General features: G+C 32.3%; 1 long non-coding RNA gene and 2 other non-coding genes across 3 annotated transcripts; all 3 read right to left on the bottom strand.

Annotated features, from left to right (window-relative positions):
* Positions 1 to 511: 511 nt before the first annotated feature.
* LOC121223386 (uncharacterized) lies at positions 512 to 2735 on the bottom strand. The gene is made up of 2 exons (XR_005920729.1): positions 929 to 2735; positions 512 to 831 (listed from the first exon to the last, which is right to left on the bottom strand). It is a non-coding gene; the product is annotated as an uncharacterized lncRNA (long non-coding RNA).
* LOC121224001 (U6 spliceosomal RNA) lies at positions 2576 to 2678 on the bottom strand. Its single transcript, XR_005921464.1, has one exon. It is a non-coding gene; the product is annotated as a U6 spliceosomal RNA (small nuclear RNA).
* An 11298-nt stretch (positions 2736 to 14033) lies between the features above and the next one.
* Positions 14034 to 14136, bottom strand: LOC121223990 (U6 spliceosomal RNA). Its single transcript, XR_005921454.1, has one exon. It is a non-coding gene; the product is annotated as a U6 spliceosomal RNA (small nuclear RNA).
* Positions 14137 to 18293: the final 4157 nt, after the last annotated feature.

Below are 18293 nucleotides of genomic sequence, written 5' to 3'. Positions count from 1 at the left end.
GTGACCAATTACCAAATGTTTAACATACTTTGGAATTTTAAATGCTATGTTTTATTTTCTTATTTCTTGGTAAATAGTTAAATTCAACAAGTCTTTTAATACTAGTCCATTGTTGATATATAGTAATATTAATGATAAATTAAAGATTAATATAGTATATAATAATATTTTTCTTTTTGTTGTTTGAGACTTCTCGATATTCAATAATTATTGGATTCTTCTTGATATTTGATAATTACATTGAATCCAAGGACAAAGTCAAGAATTTTACTTAGGGAGGGACCGAAGTAAAGTTATAAAACTTTGAGAGGACCAAAGCTAAGAAAGATTGCGTTAAAATACTTTAAAATTAAATTATTTATTTTTTAGATGGGCCAAAATTTAAAATTTTTCATTTAATGAAAGACTTTTTTTTTTAAAATCACTTTATGAAAGACTTAAAATGCTTAAATTTAATGTTTTACTTAGTTAGAGGACCTAAAATAGCAATTCTACCATTTGGCAACCCCAATAAAATGCAAAGTCAGACCAGGTCAAAACTCTAAATAGATAACAAAGCTCACTCAATGTTGTTTTTCATCACCACATTTGGCCTATAATAAAAATCCAGCAGGCAAGTCTGAGTTTTTAACATTCATTAAAACAATTGCAGAACTGTCCACAATTTCACCACTAAAACTAATGTTGTTCCTGTAAAGCCGTATGGACCAAAACAATTGCAAGTAACATCACATTCCAAACTCCTCTGTTACACTCAGCAGCGAAAGGCAAGCATCCGGCCACACCAAGAACCATGAACGACATGGGGTCTCCCACATAGCAACAGCATTCCTGCCGTACAAGCCAATCGACATTCCACAAGAAAAAATTAAGTTATGAAACCAATTCATTTTCACAGTTAAAGGAATGAATACATTGCTGCGCCTACCGAAACGCAAATCCCATGTCTAGCCAACTCATTGCCACACAAAGACTTCAACCTTTGAAGGTGCCAACCCTGCTTGTACGTGCTTTCCATGTCTCCATTTTGGGGTAGGAATCACTAACCAAGCAGCTTCGAAATAAAAGATTTAGTACGACGACTGATTTCCTGAACCACACCATCAGAGTTTAGATGACCTATGAATATGCTCTTTCAGGTGTTGCAAAGACTCCCTCTATGAGAGCATGTCAAGTTGTCACCTTGACCTTTAATCTTTGTGCCTCCCTATTAAAACTCGCTCCTCAATTCTTATAAATGTGCCAGACAATTAGCACTGATAGACTACAAATACGTTGTGACTATATATATAAAGACATGAGATAAAAATGATAATTTCAATCCATAAATGAAGCCATAATATTCAACATTCATAAAGGTTCATACTTACTTGTACGACAAGCATAAACCAGCAACGTAAAATCTTTTAATTAAATTGTAAAAGGATCTCTTAACCCAATTACACCACATATCAGAGTTAGAAAAAAAAAAGAAGACAAGCTTGTTCAGAAAACACCAAAAAAGACATCTTGAATCTAATTTACTACTTAATAGAGTAAAATAGACCCAACCTGGAAAAACATTCTAATTTGCAATATCAAGTGAGTAAAATCGATGAAGTCGAACACCAAGCTGAGCATACAAATGCAAAAGTAAACAGATGCAGAAACCTACAAAAATTAGCTCATGTCGCACCGAGCATGGCCTCTGTATGATAGAAACAACAACTAAAGACTGAAGCTAAATTAGGTCATGTTTCCCACTAAGATTTTCTTTGAAGGGACAACCTTTATGGATTCAAAGTGAGAAACTGACAATCATTTCCTGGCTTCAAATTGCTATTATCAAAAGTGATTCGCCTGGCATCATTTCCAGGCTTTGGAGCAACACTATGGACCTGTCCTATTCAAATTCATTCATCAAAGGTTGCCAAACCCAATTTAATCCTTCACTATATTATATGGTACTTCAAACTACAAATTTTTAGCATATATGATGCATAGACATTCTGGTCAATATCACAAATCTCAAATTGCATTGCTTTATTGAATAGAAAGAAAATCAAGTAGCTAGGCAATGGAAAGAGATAAAAATAAATAAATAAAGTCCAATTTCTACACAAGAAGAATTGAACATCAGCATTCATAACATAAAATAATACTTTTCAGCAAGCACCATATTAAACCCAAAATTTTCCCAATCATTCTCATTTGGCCAACTGCGATTTCTCAAGGGAAATTATTTGATCAATGATTCCACAACCCATTTATAAAGAAATCAGCTGTCAAACTCGAAAAAAACGAAAGTCTCCTTTAGACATAGCCAAATACAAGTAATTAACATTTGCCAGATACCGAAGTTGTAAAAAACCCAGAAAAAAAAATCGAAAAATGCAAAGAAAATAGAGAAAATAACATTTACTACATTTACCAGCTATCGTAGTTGTAAAAAACCCAGGAAAAATAAGAAAATGCAAAGAAAACAGAGATTTTTTTTAACAAAAAAACCCAGAAAAACTAAAAAACCAAAGCAAACAGAGAACAGAAACTAAAAACACCCAGAAAGAAATCGTAAAATTCAAAGAAAAAAATCAAAAAAAATTTGGACCATTTCTCGATTTGTGCGTGTCATCCTTGCGCAGGGGCCATGCTAATCTTCTCTGTATCGTTCCAATTTTATCGGATGTCCCCGAAGGGACAGCCCCTGTCAGCTGCTTCAGCTATATAAAAGGTTATGTTATTGTGTCGCTAAGCAATGTGGGATATTTAGTGGATACCAACTAAATCATGAACCAGCCTACCTCACTCTGACTAAATCCCAATGTATGGGCTCAAAACAAAGGCCATGGGCTTATGGTCGTAGAATACAAATGTGGCCTTTTGTTGACTATGCAAGATTTGCATTTGCTAAAATATGAACTAATAATTTGTTAAATTTTATATTATTAAATTTGATTAGCTAAAAATTTATATAATAAATATATTTATTCAAAATTTATTTAAAAATAAATTGAAATGATAAAAATAATGGTTTTAAATTTATGAAGTTTTTGGTTGAAACTTTATCAAACGTAAATTCATTATTAATTTATAAAAAATAACAATAAAGGAAATTATTTTGTACACTGAGTAAACTTCACAACCAGGGTCAGGAAGTAAATAAGTGATACGAGCCAAGGAGGTGACACTCAAGGGGTTGTTTTTCCTAGTTGTCCAATCACTCGAAGCAAGGCACGACAATTAAAATCAAAGATGAATTCTTTTGTCCAGGACTTTGTTGCTACAAATTTAATTCATCATGTTTGTGACGTTGACAAATACGGGAATGCAATTCACTGGACCAATCTTGGAATAGTGAAAGCCCATAAATTGGTGGATTAATCTTTTATATATCTTATTATTATTATTTACTTAATTCTCATTGGTTGGAACACATAACTTATGAGTTTTAAGTAATTTTATTGGTTAGGTTATTATTTATTTATTTTCTTAGATAATTTTAAAGAGTTTTATTAGGGTTCAATTACTATTGTATTTTGGCTATAAATAGGCTTGTTTTCTTGAGGGGAATAAAAAAAGAGTATTTATTTTTCTTCCAAATTTGTGTGAGGCAAATTTTTGAGAGTAGAGTGATTCTTCTCTTGCTATTTAGTTTGGAGTTTGTTATTTTCGAGGGTATTTCGGAGTTGCAAATATTCAAATTTCTTTCCCGTTCATCGGTGTTTCTAGAGGTTCTTTTTCTAGGGGTTTCGTAGGGAGCCGCTCAATCATTGGCGTTTTTTGTTACAAGTTAACTAAGGGTTCCATAGGGCAAATCTATCTTTTTTTTTCCTTTTTATTATTATTTAATTAATTTTATTTATTCTCGTTTTTATTTCTAATTTGTGTTTCTCTTGTGTCTAGATCCAGGATTTCGCATCAATAAGTGCCCTATGATGGTATAATAAAATATTAAAAAATAAATTTACTTATGAAATAAAAATATATATTATCAGTGTATCAAATACTTACCTTAATAATAATATAACTCTTATTTTATGGAAATCTTATAGTATAGATATAGCTATAGGTTTTACTAAGGTTATTGGAATCGGACCGATCAGTCAAATTGATTAAATCGAGAATCAATGGATATGTTGGTTTTGAGAAAGAGATTGAACCAATTGATCTACGAATCAATATCAATCAATTGAATTAAGGTGTGTTTGTTTCATGGAAAATGACTTACGGAAAATGTTTTTTGTATTCTCATGTGTTTGTTTCACAAAAAATAGCTGGGTCAATGGAAAATGATTTACAGGTCAATGAAAAATAAGCATTTTTTCCTGTAAAATGACTTATCATTTTGAAAAGCATAAGTCCTTTTTTGAAAAAGAACTCCTCTATGATAATTTTATTTTTATATAAAAATAACTTAAATCAAGCTTAATATTATTATATATATAATAAATTTTTAAAAAAATAATTTTAAATAATATTATTAACATATTATTGAAAATATACAATATTAATATTTTAATTATAAATATTTATTACATTTATAAATATATTGATAAAAATATTTTGTAGTATAAAGGTTAAAATATGTCATAAAGTGTTGGATCTGGTACCTTAAGTGTAGTATTTTCATCTATGTACACTTGTAATTTTTTCGAATAGATAAGTTAATAAAATTATTCATGAATCACATTAATACTTTGTATAATTTGTTTTCAAAGCAAAATTTGACTAAATGTATGAAGTATAGAAAAATTTGGCTTCAAAATTTTCTAAAGGTCAAAATATCAATGTTTTTATATGGTGTAGTACTAGTAATGCACTTGGACAATATTATTATATAATGAACTATTAATTTATTATTATTCAATTTTTTATAACACAATCATGAATCATCTATTCCCTTTGGTTATTTTCAATTTATAACTGTTAATATTATAGCTTATAATTGAGTAATATTATATATTTAATTTGATGTTTTTATTTATAAAAAAATAAATTATTGCAATATATGTAAAAAAAATGTAAAATATAAATTTATAGATATAAAATAAACTCAATCAAACAATAAAAAGATAAGAAAATCTCAAATGTATGTTTATTTTATTGAAAACAGTTTTTACGAAATATTTTCAGGAACTTTGCCAAGCAACAAAAAAATATTTTACACAAATTTCATCCAAACACCAAAAAATATTAATATTTCCATAAAAATAAATATTTTTTAGAAATTATTTTCCTGAAATCATTTTCAATTAAACAAACCAATCCTAAAATTTTAACAATTTTTCTTTCAATAATTTGGGCCTCTTTAACCAAAAGATTCATATGTCAAATTTGATGATGGGGCTATGCTTGTCACTCTACCACCTCTAACCAGAGAGTTTTATTAACCATGCTTAGACTTAACTTCTAATCATAACTTAGAACAAGGATCTTAGCTATTAGCTAATAACTAAATTGGCCCAACTATCGCCCACGCATTTTCTTTTTTTGTTGTTGTGATGGTTTTTCTTTAATCGGTAATTGTTTAATGTTTTCATTTGTTCTACTGTTTGCAGAAAGTTATGTATGTCATTGTTATCACTGTTGTACGGGCCCAAATTTACCCGGGCCTTAAACACCGAACACAAAACATAAACAGATTTAAAACAAAATCCCTAAGCCCAATTACAGACCCAATGCATAGCCCAAACAAAAACATTCAGAGGCCCAATGCCCAGGCCCGAAAATCAAAGTCAACTTAGGGTAAGCGCCGCACTTGCCTCAGACCTTTGGTCTTCTACTGCCACCGCCGCGCGTCTGTCACCACCACTGTCCCATCCACTGTTTCCCATCAATCGTCTACAGAAAGAAAATGAACACGCAAGCAGCAAAATAATAAAAAAAATAGAAGAAAATTGGCTATAAAAGCCAAGCACCATTTCTGTATTTTTTTCTTTTACACGAGTGACTAAAAAAGCAGATCAAAAGCAACAAAAAAAGGTTGACTACAGTGCATCTTCTTCTTTTTCTCTGTTTTACGTTTCTGTTTTTTTTATTTTATATTATTTTTTTGTTGTTTATTTTCTACAAACCTTTTAAACAAAACAAAAGGAAAAAGGGAGTTACATGTTTGCTTCGAAAACCGACGCCGGAGCCCTTCTTCGCCGTCGCTGGAGTTGAACGGGAGTTTTTTTCTTTTTCTCTCGATCCCACGGTTGAGAGGGCCTAGCCTTCTGGGACATCGTGAAGAGAGGGCTGAAAAGCCCGTTTCGCGCTACTTCAGCCACCGGCCACGGAGACGGCGCGATGGAGGCCCAGAGCCAAGGACCGGATGCCCTAAGGAGAAAAGGAGAAGAAAATTTTGAAGGGTTTCATTTTTTTTTTGTAAAACTGACATTTTCAGAAAAAAATTGGGCTAAATATTGATCTCTAAACGGTGCCGTTTTGGCAATGGGGGGTCAGGTGCCAAAACGACGTCGTTTTGGCCCTGACCCGTGACCCGACCCGATTGGCCCCCAGGATTTGCGTGTTTCTGCGGTGAAGGGGCTATTTGCGCACATGGTCCTTCCGTTTTTGCGAGACTATGCAATTTGATCCTAACCTTTTTTTTCTTTACATTTGGCAGTATAATTTCGTTTTTGTTTCATTTTAGTCCAGACTGAAACGGTGCGCTCCAACGGACAGGGAATAATTTCCCATATAGTCCTAGCCCTTTTGCAGCGCATTTCAGTTGGCTTTCTTATTTATAATTTATACCTTTAAGTCCTTTTCGAATTTCAATCCAGTCCCTTTTTATATTTGTTCATCCATTTTATTATAATTTAGACTTCAAAGTTTATTTTAACCTCAATTCATCCTTTAGCTGTTTACTTTCAAGCTTATTTTATTTATTTATTCCTTTTTGTTATGTTTTATTTATTTATTTATTTATCCTTACATTTATTTATTTCTTTATTTTTTTTACATTTATTTATTTATTTTTCTTGTATTTATAGTTTATTATGTTGTTTATTCCTTTACCTATATTATATTATTATTGTTATTATTGTTATCATTCTTATTAATGTTTAATTCATTTTTTTTATATTTCTAATATTAGATTTATATGGTTATTGTTATTATTATTTGGTGATTATTGTTATAATTATGTCATAATTATTGTTGTATTTTATGATTTACTATCTACCTTTTTTTAATAATAATATACTAATATAGTTATTTTATTATTATTGTACTATGCATTGTATGAAATAAATGTTTGCCCTTACACTATATTTGCATAAATTAAATTTATATCTAATCAAATATTATATTAATTCCTACTCAAATAAGAAAGGAATTTTTTTTTAAAACAAGACAACATTCTGTATTTCGAAATTCAAGAAAGTCGTACCTTAATTTATGGAGTTTCAATTTTCTCAAAAAACTCAAATACATGAATCATTTCAATCGATTTTTTTAATGTTATCGGGAATTAATAAAAGATTGTGTTCTAATTTAAGGGACATGATCTTTTTTAATAAAACTCAAAATAATTGAACTTTTTCAAAAATAAATAATTTTTTTTAGCATTCATTCTCGTATCAAGAATTTTAGATATTGTGTCCTAACTTACGGGATGTGATTTTTTTCTTGAATAACGTAAAAATATGCTTCTCTCCCTAAATTTATACAAGTTTTTTTAATAACAAGGATTGTGTTTCGAACCATTTTAAAAAAAATTATTTTCGACATTAAGACATTAACTAATGAACTAGGTACCAATTATTGGGCGTTACGAGGGTGCCAATCCTTCCTCGTACGTAACCGACTCCCGAACCCATTTTTTTAATTTCGTAGACCAAAATTGTGTTTTAATAAAAATCAAATTATTGATTAAAAATAACCCCTATTTGAGGTGTCCCGATCACACCTCATTAAAAAAAATCGGTGGCGACTCCCACACTCGATTTCACTTTTCAAAACCCAAGTCGATCTCGTTTTTATCCAAAAAACGGTGTCAACAGCTTGGTGACTCCACTGGGGATCAAAAAATAAGAGAGTCAAGCCATGTGTTGATTACTTTTTGTCTTTTTGTCGAAGATTGAAAACTTGACACGATCCTTTCGTTGCATTTCATTAGTCTTAATTTCGGTATTTATCATTTTGTTTATAATTACTGCGTTATTTTGAGTTTAGATATATATTTCTGCACATTGCATTGCATGACCGTTGGTCATACCTTTTCAAGTGGGAGTGAGAAACTACGCCTTCGTGAGGTTTTCATCTTTGTATGGGATAGTGAATCGCTTCCGGGATACATCCGTACCTATGTCTTCGTGAGATTTTCATCTCCACATGGCCATAGGGAAATGTATTCCCCTAAACTGAACTCAATCCGTATGAGCCTATAATGGGTACCTGAACCACATGTAGTGAGTCATAAGAACCCACCTAGATAGAGCTACGCCAAACCTTAGTGCTTGCCCGCATAGACACTTTATTTATTATTGTTTATTTTAAATCTTAGTTCTGTGTCTAACACTGATTTGCTTTGTTTGTGATTGCATGGCATTTTCATTCTAAAAGAGGTGTCGATTCACGTTCAGTATTCAAATAGAAAGCTTATCATGGAAAATGAGTTTCTTGATAAAGTAGAAGATAATACAGCTGTCCGAATATGGGCTGAGACGACACAGTAAGAGAAAGGCGATAGTCTTATTGAGGGGCATGTGTCAGAATTATGGGATTTCACCCGCATCAACGTAGTCCAAAATGATCTTTGAGAAATGAAAGAGATTTGGGATCAATGGGATAACGAGACCAAGCAACAGTTCTATTGTAACTACGGTGACCTGCCTTATCTGCTCAGTGTCAAAGTGGACAAGTATTTATTCCGAGACCTTGCTCAATTTTGGAATCCTGCCTATAGTTGTTTCACTTTTGAAAAAGTGGACTTGGCACATACCATGGAGGAGTTTACAACCTTGCTTCGATGTTCAAGGATTCAAGTTGACAAGGCTTATTCTAAAGCTGCTAGTGTCCCGACGTTGTTAAAAAAATTGATGAACATCACAGGATGAGTGAACAGTGGGTTGTTGCTCGAATCCAACAGAAAGGTGACAATAAGTGCGTTCCTTAGAAGAGCTTGCGAAATTTGGTACTAGTACACCCTGATGTGAAGAAAAGAGTCAATGTCTTCGCTCTAGGTTTCTATGGATTAGTGGTCTTCCCCAAAGCTTTAGGGCACATAGATGAAGCCGTCTCTGATTTATTCGATCGGCTTAGTAAGAGGGTTACGCCCGTTCCGGCAATATTGGCTGAAACTTTCAGATCTTTGAACGCATGCCGGAGAGCAGGAGAGGAAAGGTTCATTGGATGTGCACAGCTCTTATTAACATGGTTTCATAGCCACTTCTGGAAAGTGGAAAAAGTCTCTTATCGAGTATTCTCTGATAGTTATTCCCCTCTAGAAGAATTAGTGGCTACGCCAAGGCGAGATGACGTTTCAGAAGAGAAATTGATGGCGATACTCCAGAATCTCCGAGATGAAGATATTGAATGGAGAGCTCCTTGGTTGATTCCTGATGATATTTTATACCGGTGCGGATGTTTTGACTGGGTTTCTCTGCTCGGGATATAAGGAGCTGTCGGATACGCTCCTCTACTCGTATCAAGACAGTTTAGATCGCGACAATTCAAACCAGCAACGCAGGGGTTGGCCCATTGCGAATTTTCCTATAAGGGGGACAATTACAAGAAAAAGGTTCGAGAAATGTCTAATTCCTGGAACCAAACTCATCGAATGAAGATCTTGGCTGTGGGTCCAGCAATGACCCCCGAGCATAGTCAGTGGCATGATCAAAGGGTCAATGATAATATCCCGGCGTCAAATCCGAAAACTGCTCGATCTTTAGAGGAACACCTACAAGTATTGCCCTCTGAGATAGAAATCATCAAACAAGATTTTAAAAAGAGGAGTTTAGAGTTAGGGAAGAAAATAGAGCAACTAGAAGAAGAAAAAATACAATTAGGACTGGATGTTGACATTCAAATATTAGAGGCTGACAAATTGAGAGAAGGAAAGAACAAGGCAGAAGAAGATTTAGACAGCCTGAAGACGGATTACAAGAAGTTGCGTAGGTCAATGAGAACTGCCGGCTTAGGTAAAACGTCAGAACAATGGCGACAAGAAATCCAGGAGGAAAAGACGAAAGTTAATCAATAGGAAAAGAAATTCCAGGATACTCGAGCTCGAGAAGTTGCTTTGGAAAAGAGTCTACTAGTCTGCCAAAACGAGAAGATGGAGTTGAAGGCCTAAGTAACTGAGCTAGAAAGGTCGCTTCACCAACACCGTAGTCGTAATTCTGCGGTAGAATTAAAAGCAAGCTTGGGCAAAATTGAATAATTGAAGGGAAAAGTAGGAGAGCTCGAGGATGCATTGCAAAACAGTGAACTCCAAATAGAGCTTCTTGAGAGAAGTAATGAACAGTGGCAAGAGCAATTCCATCGGTCTCAAGATCAGATTAGAGAAAGAGACTATATTATGGGCGAGGCAGTGGCTCAAGTACACGAAGTAGCCGATCATCTACAAACCCTAGCGGTTCAGGCTGATGTATTAAGTTTGAAGTATGAGTCAGAATCAGACCGAGGTCGAGAATTAGCTTGGCTCCTTAGAAAGGTTAAGGCTTTGAGTATGAGGGGAAAGCCGTATATGTAATCTATTTTATGTAAAGAAATTTCTTCTCTAGTAAAGTTTTCTAATGAAGTTGAATCAGAATCAGTGCCTCTTTTTGCATTCATATCATGTATTTACATTACATCATATGCATCAAATTTCATAAAATGACCCTAATAATTTAAAATATGATAGTTACCTTGGAAACCGACAAAAACCCATCAATCAAATATCACTACGGTACTCGTCGTCAAACAAAAGTAATGGATCAGAGGTTAGAAAAGCTAGAACAATTGCAAAAGGAAATGCATGATCGAATACAGGAATGACTGGATAAAATCTAACAAGACATGCTAGAATCCCAGCAAGTATTGATGAATCAACTATCGCAATTATTGGATGGAGCGACCAATAAAGAAAAAAGCCCAGTAATTGATTCTGGAGTTAGTCATGAAGATCTCGTTTATCCTCTAGATTTCACTCCGATGAGTACCCAGGCACAACCAGAGATGTGCCCGTAGAGAGTACCTATCACTATTAGGCCTCAATACCAAGCTGGTACCGCGGTACCTATAAATGTTCAAACAGGCTCGGGTTCTAATCCGGGAGATAATGCGACCAACCCTGTCGTTCCTGATCTGAACGATGTAACAGAAGTAGAAAAGGCAAAAGTAGATTTACTAAAGCAACTTGAAGATAGGTGTAGGTGGCTAGAAGAAAAGTTCAGAGCAATGGAAAATGCCGATTACCGTTGCAAGATCGATGCCAAAGACTTGAGTTTGGTCCCTGATTTAGTTCTCTCACCTAAGTTTAAAATGCCCAAATTTGAGAAGTATAACGGGACTAGCTGTCTTGAAGCCCATATCACTATGTTCTGTCGGAGGATGACGGGATATATCGACAATGATCAATTGTTAATTCACTGTTTTCAGGACAATTTGATCGAAGCTGCGGTTAAATGGTACAACCAGCTGGGTTGTGCCCAAATTTGCTCATGGAAAGATTTGGCTCAAGCTTTCATGAGACAATATAGCCATGTAGCGGACATGACGCCCGATAGGATCACGCTACAAAACATGGAGAAGAAACAGAACGAAAGCTTCAGGCAGTACGCCCAGAGGTGGAGAGAAGTGGCAACTCAAGTCCAACCGCCTCTTCTGGAAAAAGAAACCACAATGCTTTTCATCAATACTTTAAAGGCCCCATTCGTCACCCATATGTTGGGAAGCACCACTAAGAGCTTCTCAGGTATAGTGATGACCGGTGAAATGATTGAAAATGTGGTGAGAAACGGCAAAATAGATGCGGGGAAAAACTTTAAGAGACCAGCCTCGAGGAAGAAAGAAGGCGAGATAAATAATATAAGTGCATACAACAAGGGATATTCAAAGCCAATCACCGTTAGCTCGCCAAAAACGGTAGCTACCAGTCATCAGGGTCCTCCGAGGCAGGAAACCAATTCGAGGTCAGAAAGACCCCAGTTTACACCTATTCCGATAACTTATGGAGAGTTGTATCAAAATCTATTTAATGCACATGTGGTAGCCCCTTTTTATCTAAAACCCATTCAACCCTGTTCCCTAAGTGATATGACACAAGCGCTCAATGCAAATATCATGCAGGGATAACGGGGCATTCGATTGAGAATTGTACTGCGTTCAAGAAAGTGGTTGAAAGACTCATCAAAATGGGTATTATAAAGTTAGATGACCCCTCCGAACCAAACGTAGCAGGAAATTCGTTGCCCGATCATACGGATAAAGGGGTAAATGCGATAGCTAAAGGTAAAAGTAAGAGAATTAAGGCAGACGTGATGGAGGTTAGAACCCCAATGAAATGTGTTTGGGAACAGATGGTATGTAGGGGTCTAATCACTCGAGATTTAGTACGACGACTGATTTAGTATGACGACTGATTTCCTGAACCACACCATCAGAGTTTAGATGACCGTATGAATATGCTCTTTCAGGTGTTGCAAAGACTCCCTCTATGGGAGCATGTCAAGTTGTCACCTTGAACTTTAATCTTTGTGCCTCCCTATTAAAACTCGCTCCTCAATTCTTATAAATGTACCAGACACTTAGCACTGATAGACTACAAATATGTTGTGACTATATATATAAAGACATGAGATAAAAATGATAATTTCAATCCATAAATGAAGCCATAATATTCAACATTCATAAAGGTTCATACTTACTTGTACGACAAGCATAAACCAGCAACGTAAAATCTTTTAATTAAATTGTAAAAGGACCTCTTAACCCAATTACACCACATATCAGAGTTAGGAAAAAAAAGAAGAAGACAGAAGCTTGTTCAGAAAACACCAAAAAAGACATCTTGAATCTAATTTACTACTTAATAGAGTAAAATAGACCCAACCTGGAAAAACATTCTAATTTGCAATATCAAGTGAGTAAAATCGATGAAGTCGAACACCAAGCTGAGCATACAAATGCAAAAGTAAACAGATGCAGAAACCTACAAAAATTAGCTCATGTCGCACCGAGCACGGCCTCTGTATAATAGAAACAACAACTAAAGGCTGAAGCTAAATTAGGTCATGTTTCCCACTAAGATTTTCTTTGAAGGGACAACCTTTATGGATTCAAAGTGAGAAACTGACAATCATTTCCTGGCTTCAAATTGTTATTATCAAAAGTGATTCGCCTGGCATCATTTCCAGGCTTTGGAGCAACACTATGGACCTGTCCTATTCAAATTCATTCATCAATGGTTGCCAAACCCAATTTAATCCTTCACTATATTATATGGTACTTCAAACTACAAATTTTTAGCATATATGATGCATAGAAATTCTGGTCAATAGCACAAATCTCAAATTGCATTGCTTTATTGAATAGAAAGAAAATCAAATAGCTAGGCAACGGAAAGAGATAAAAACAAAATAAATAAAGTCCAATTTCTACACAAGAAGAATTGAACATCAGCATTCATAACATAAAATAATACTTTTCAGCAAGCACCATATTAAACCCAAAATTTTCCCAATCATTCTCATTTGGCCATCTGTGATTTCTCAAGGGAAATTATTTGATCAATGATCCCACAACCCATTTATAAAGAAATCAGCTGTCAAACTCGAAAAAAACGAAAGTCTCCTTTAGACATAGCCAAATACAAGTAATTAACATTTGCCAGATACCGAAGTTGTAAAAAACCCAGAAAAAAAAATCGAAAAATGCAAAACAAAATAGAGAAAATAACATTTACTACATTTACCAGCTATCGTAGTTGTAAAAAACCCAGGAAAAATCGGAAAATGCAAAGAAAACAGAGATTTTTTTTAACAAAAAAAAAACCCCAGAAAAACTAAAAAACCAAAGCAAACAGAGAACAGAAACTAAAAACACCCAGAAAGAAATCGTAAAATTCAAAGAAAAAAATTAAAAAAAATTTGGACCATTTCTCGATTTGTGCGTGTCATCCTTGCGCAGGGGCCATGCTAATCTTCTCTGTATCGTTCCAATTTTATCGGATGTCCCCGAAGGGACAACCCCCGACGGCTGCTTCAGCTATATAAAAGGTTAAGTTGTTATGTATCTAAGTAATGTGGGATATTTAGTGGATACCAACTAAATCATGAACCAGCCTACCTCACTCTTATCCCAATGTATGGGCTTAAAACAAAGGCCATGGGCTTATGGTCGTAGAATACAATGGCCTTTTGTTGACTATGCAAGATTTGCATTTGCTAAAATATGAACTAATAATTTGTTAAATTTTATATTATTAAATTTGATTAGCTAAAAATTTATATAATAAATATATTTATTCAAAATTTATTTAAAAATAAATTGAAATGATAAAATTAATGATTTTAAATTTATGAAGTTTTTGGTTGAAACTTTATCAAATGTAAATTCTTTATTAATTTATAAAAAATAACAATAAAGGAAATTATTTTGTACACTGAGTAAACTTCACAATCAGGGTCAAGAAGTAAATAAGTGTCTATGAGGATATAATAAAATATTAAAAAAATAAATTTACTTATGAAATAAAAATATATATTATCAGTGTATCAAATACTTACCTTAATAATAATATAACTCTTATTTTATGGAAATCTTATAGTATAGATATAGCTATAGGTTTTACTAAGGTTATTGGAATCGAACCGATCAGTCAAATTGATTAAATCGAGAATCAATAGATATGTTGGTTTTGAGAAAGAGATTGAACCAATTGATCTACGAATCAATATCAATCAGTTGAATTAAGGTGTGTTTGTTTCATGGAAAATGGCTTACGGAAAATGTTTTTTGTATTCTCATGTGTTTGTTTCACAAAAAATAGCTGGGTCAGCGGAAAATGATTTACAGGTCAATGAAAAATAAGCATTTTTTCCTGTAAAATGACTTACCATTTTAAAAAGCATAAGTCATTTTTTAAAAAAGAACTCCTCTATGATAATTTTATTTTTATATAAAAAATAGCTTAAATCAAGCTTAATATTATTATATTAATAATAAATTTAAAAAATAATTTTTAATAATATTATTAACATATTATTGAAAATATGCAATATTAATATTTTAATAATAAATATTTATTAAATTTATAAATATATTGATAAAAATATTTTGTAGTATAAAGGTTAAAATATGTCATAAAGTGTTGGATCTGGTACCCTAAGTGTAGTATTTTCATCTATGTACACTTGTAATTTTTTCGAATAGATAGGTTAATAAAATTATTCATGAATCACATTAATACTTTGTATAATTGTTCATATGGTTTTTGCATGCAAAGCAAAATTTGACTAAAAGTATGAAGCATAGAAAAATTTGGCTTCAAAATTGTCTCAAGGTTAAAATATCAATGTTTTTAGATGGTGTAGTACTAGTAATGCACTTGGACAATATTATTATGTGGTGAACTATTAATTATGTGGTGTAGTACTAAATATGCACTTGAACAATACTATTAAATAATGTACTGTTAATTTATTATTATTCAAATATTTTTATAACACAATCATGAATCATCTTTTCCCTTTGGTTATTTTCAATTTATAGCTGTTAATATTCTAGCTTATAATTGAGTAATATTATATATTTAATTTAATGTTTTTATTTATGAGTAAATAAATCATTGCGATATATACAAAAAAAATGTAAAATATAAATTTATAGATATAAAATAAACTCAATCAAACAATAAAAAGATAAGAAAATTTCAAATGTATGTTTGTTTTATTGAAAACGGTTTTTACGAAATATTTTCAGAAAATTTGACACAAATTCATCTAAATACCAGAAAATATTAATTTTTCCATAAAAATAAATACTTTTTAGAAATTATATTCCTGAAACAATTTTCAATTAAACAAACCAATCCTAAAATTTTAACAATTTTTCTTTCAATAATTTGGGCCTCTTTAACCAAAAGATTCATATGTCAAATTTGATGATGGGGCTATGCTTCTCACTCTACCACCACTAAGCAGAGAGTTTTATTAACCATGCTTAGACTTAACTTCTAATCATAAGTTAGAACAAGAATCTTAGCTATTAGCTAATAACTAAATTGGCCCAACTATTGTCCACTAGACCTGTCCATGGGCCGGGCCGGGACGGGTTCGGGCAGGGCCCACAAAAATTTCAGCCCATTTACTAGGCCCGGGCCCAGCCCGGCCCGAAATATGGGCCTGAGATTTTGCCCAGGCCCGGCCCGAACTAAAAATATGGGGCCCGAGCCCGGCCCGACCCGACCCTTTTTTAATTAAAATTAAAATTAAAATTATTTTTTTAATAAAATTAAAACTAATTGTTATTAAAATTAATTGTTAGTAAAATTATCAAATTATTAATTGTTAATTGTATTAATTGTTGTAATAAAATCTAACATTTGATTAGTAAATTTATCAAATTATTAATTGTATTAATTGTTGTAACAAAATCTAACATTTGATTAGTAAAACAAACTTGATGTTTTATTATTATTTTGTAACACTAGTCAAGGAAATGAAAGTAAATAAACTTAAAATAAAAAACTATTATATTTTAAAAATAAAAAAAATATTTAATATTTTTCGGGCCGGGCCCGGGCCAAAAAAATCTTGCCCAAGGCCCGGCCCATTTTTTAAACAGGCCTAAAATTATGCCCAAGCCCATATTTCGGGCGGGCCGTCGGGCCGGGCCGGGCCGCCCGGCCCATGGACAGGTCTATTCACTTGTAAGTATATCTAACAACTTTGTGCTGCTCCCTTCTTCACCTGCATTACACAAGATGAAAAAGAACATCTATAAGCAAGAATGCAGAGGAGGGGGTGATTTTGGCTCTGCAAAATTGATGTGGAAGTCGTTCTTAAAGAAATTAAAAGTAGCTAGGATCCGAGACCCGATCCGCGCGGCTAGGATCCACGTGTTTTCTAGCGCCTGGGGTTATTTTCCCGGTCGGTCCTTACGATTTTTTACTCTTTTTCAATTTAATCCTGTTCTTTTTTTTGCTTTTTAAATTTTCCTTCTGATTTTTGCATTATTTCATTTAGTCCATATTGGAACTGTGCGTTTTGAAAGACAGGGAATATTTTCCATTTTGGTCCCTCTCTCTTATTTGCGCATTACAATTAAGACCTTCACCTTATTTTAATTCCCAATTCCTCCCCCAAAATTTTGTTTCGCTTTCAATTTCAGTCCTTATTTTATTTTTATTTTTTTAAAATACTTTTGCATTTTTATATTTTATATTTTTATTATTTAAATTTCTGCTTTTAAGTTCAATTAATCTATTTTATTTCAACCTTTCCACAAACTTTTTATTTTATTTATTTATTTATTTATTATTTCTTCTTCCCTTTACATTAAAAAAATAGATTATTCGTACTCTTTTTTTAATTGTGCGTTTTTATTATTGTTGTTATTATTTTAATTCTAATGTTTTTGTTGTTCTTGTTGTTTTATTATTTCTAATATCTTCATGTTATGTTTATTTATCTTTTTTTAAATTGTGCATTTTCCATTTTCATTTTAATTTTAAGTTACTTTATTTATTTTATTATTGCAATCTGATTATTAATATTATTACCATTTTTATAATCAATTCATGTCACATTAATTTTCTAATACAGAAATTAAATAATATAATAAAAAATTCGAGATTCATAAATAATAACAAATTTGGAAGAAACAGATTTGGTGGATTCATAAATCTCATTATTGATTTTTTAATTTTAAAAATATATTATTTATACAATATTAAAGAAGGGTTGAAGAATAATAAAATTTAAATCCGTGTTATTATATAAAATCTATAATTTTAATTTTGATAATAATCAAATAGATACATCTTAATCCTTAAATAAATAATTATTAGACTACCATAAAAAATTATCAGGGCGGTTCACGCATGTCAAAATTTAGTATTTTAATAAATAATAATTATATTATTTAAAAATAAATATATTTATTAAAGAAATTATGTAAAATGATAAAGTTAAAGGTTTAAATTTTAATTTTGTGGATTTTTATTGAGTTTAGATAAAAAAAATAAGAACATATTTAAAATAATGTAAATTTAATTTATTTTGTGATTTTAAAAGATATGATATCACACAATTTCTTTTTCGGCTATTTTACTAAAATAGTCCAAAAAAATATTATATTTACAAAAATAACTCAGGTTTAAAAACAATCACCAAAATAAC

Source organism: Gossypium hirsutum, chromosome D11 (genome assembly GCF_007990345.1).
Source record: "Gossypium hirsutum isolate 1008001.06 chromosome D11, Gossypium_hirsutum_v2.1, whole genome shotgun sequence".
Lineage (NCBI taxonomy): Eukaryota > Viridiplantae > Streptophyta > Magnoliopsida > Malvales > Malvaceae > Gossypium > Gossypium hirsutum.
This window is presented reverse-complemented; position numbering and strand designations above follow the sequence as displayed.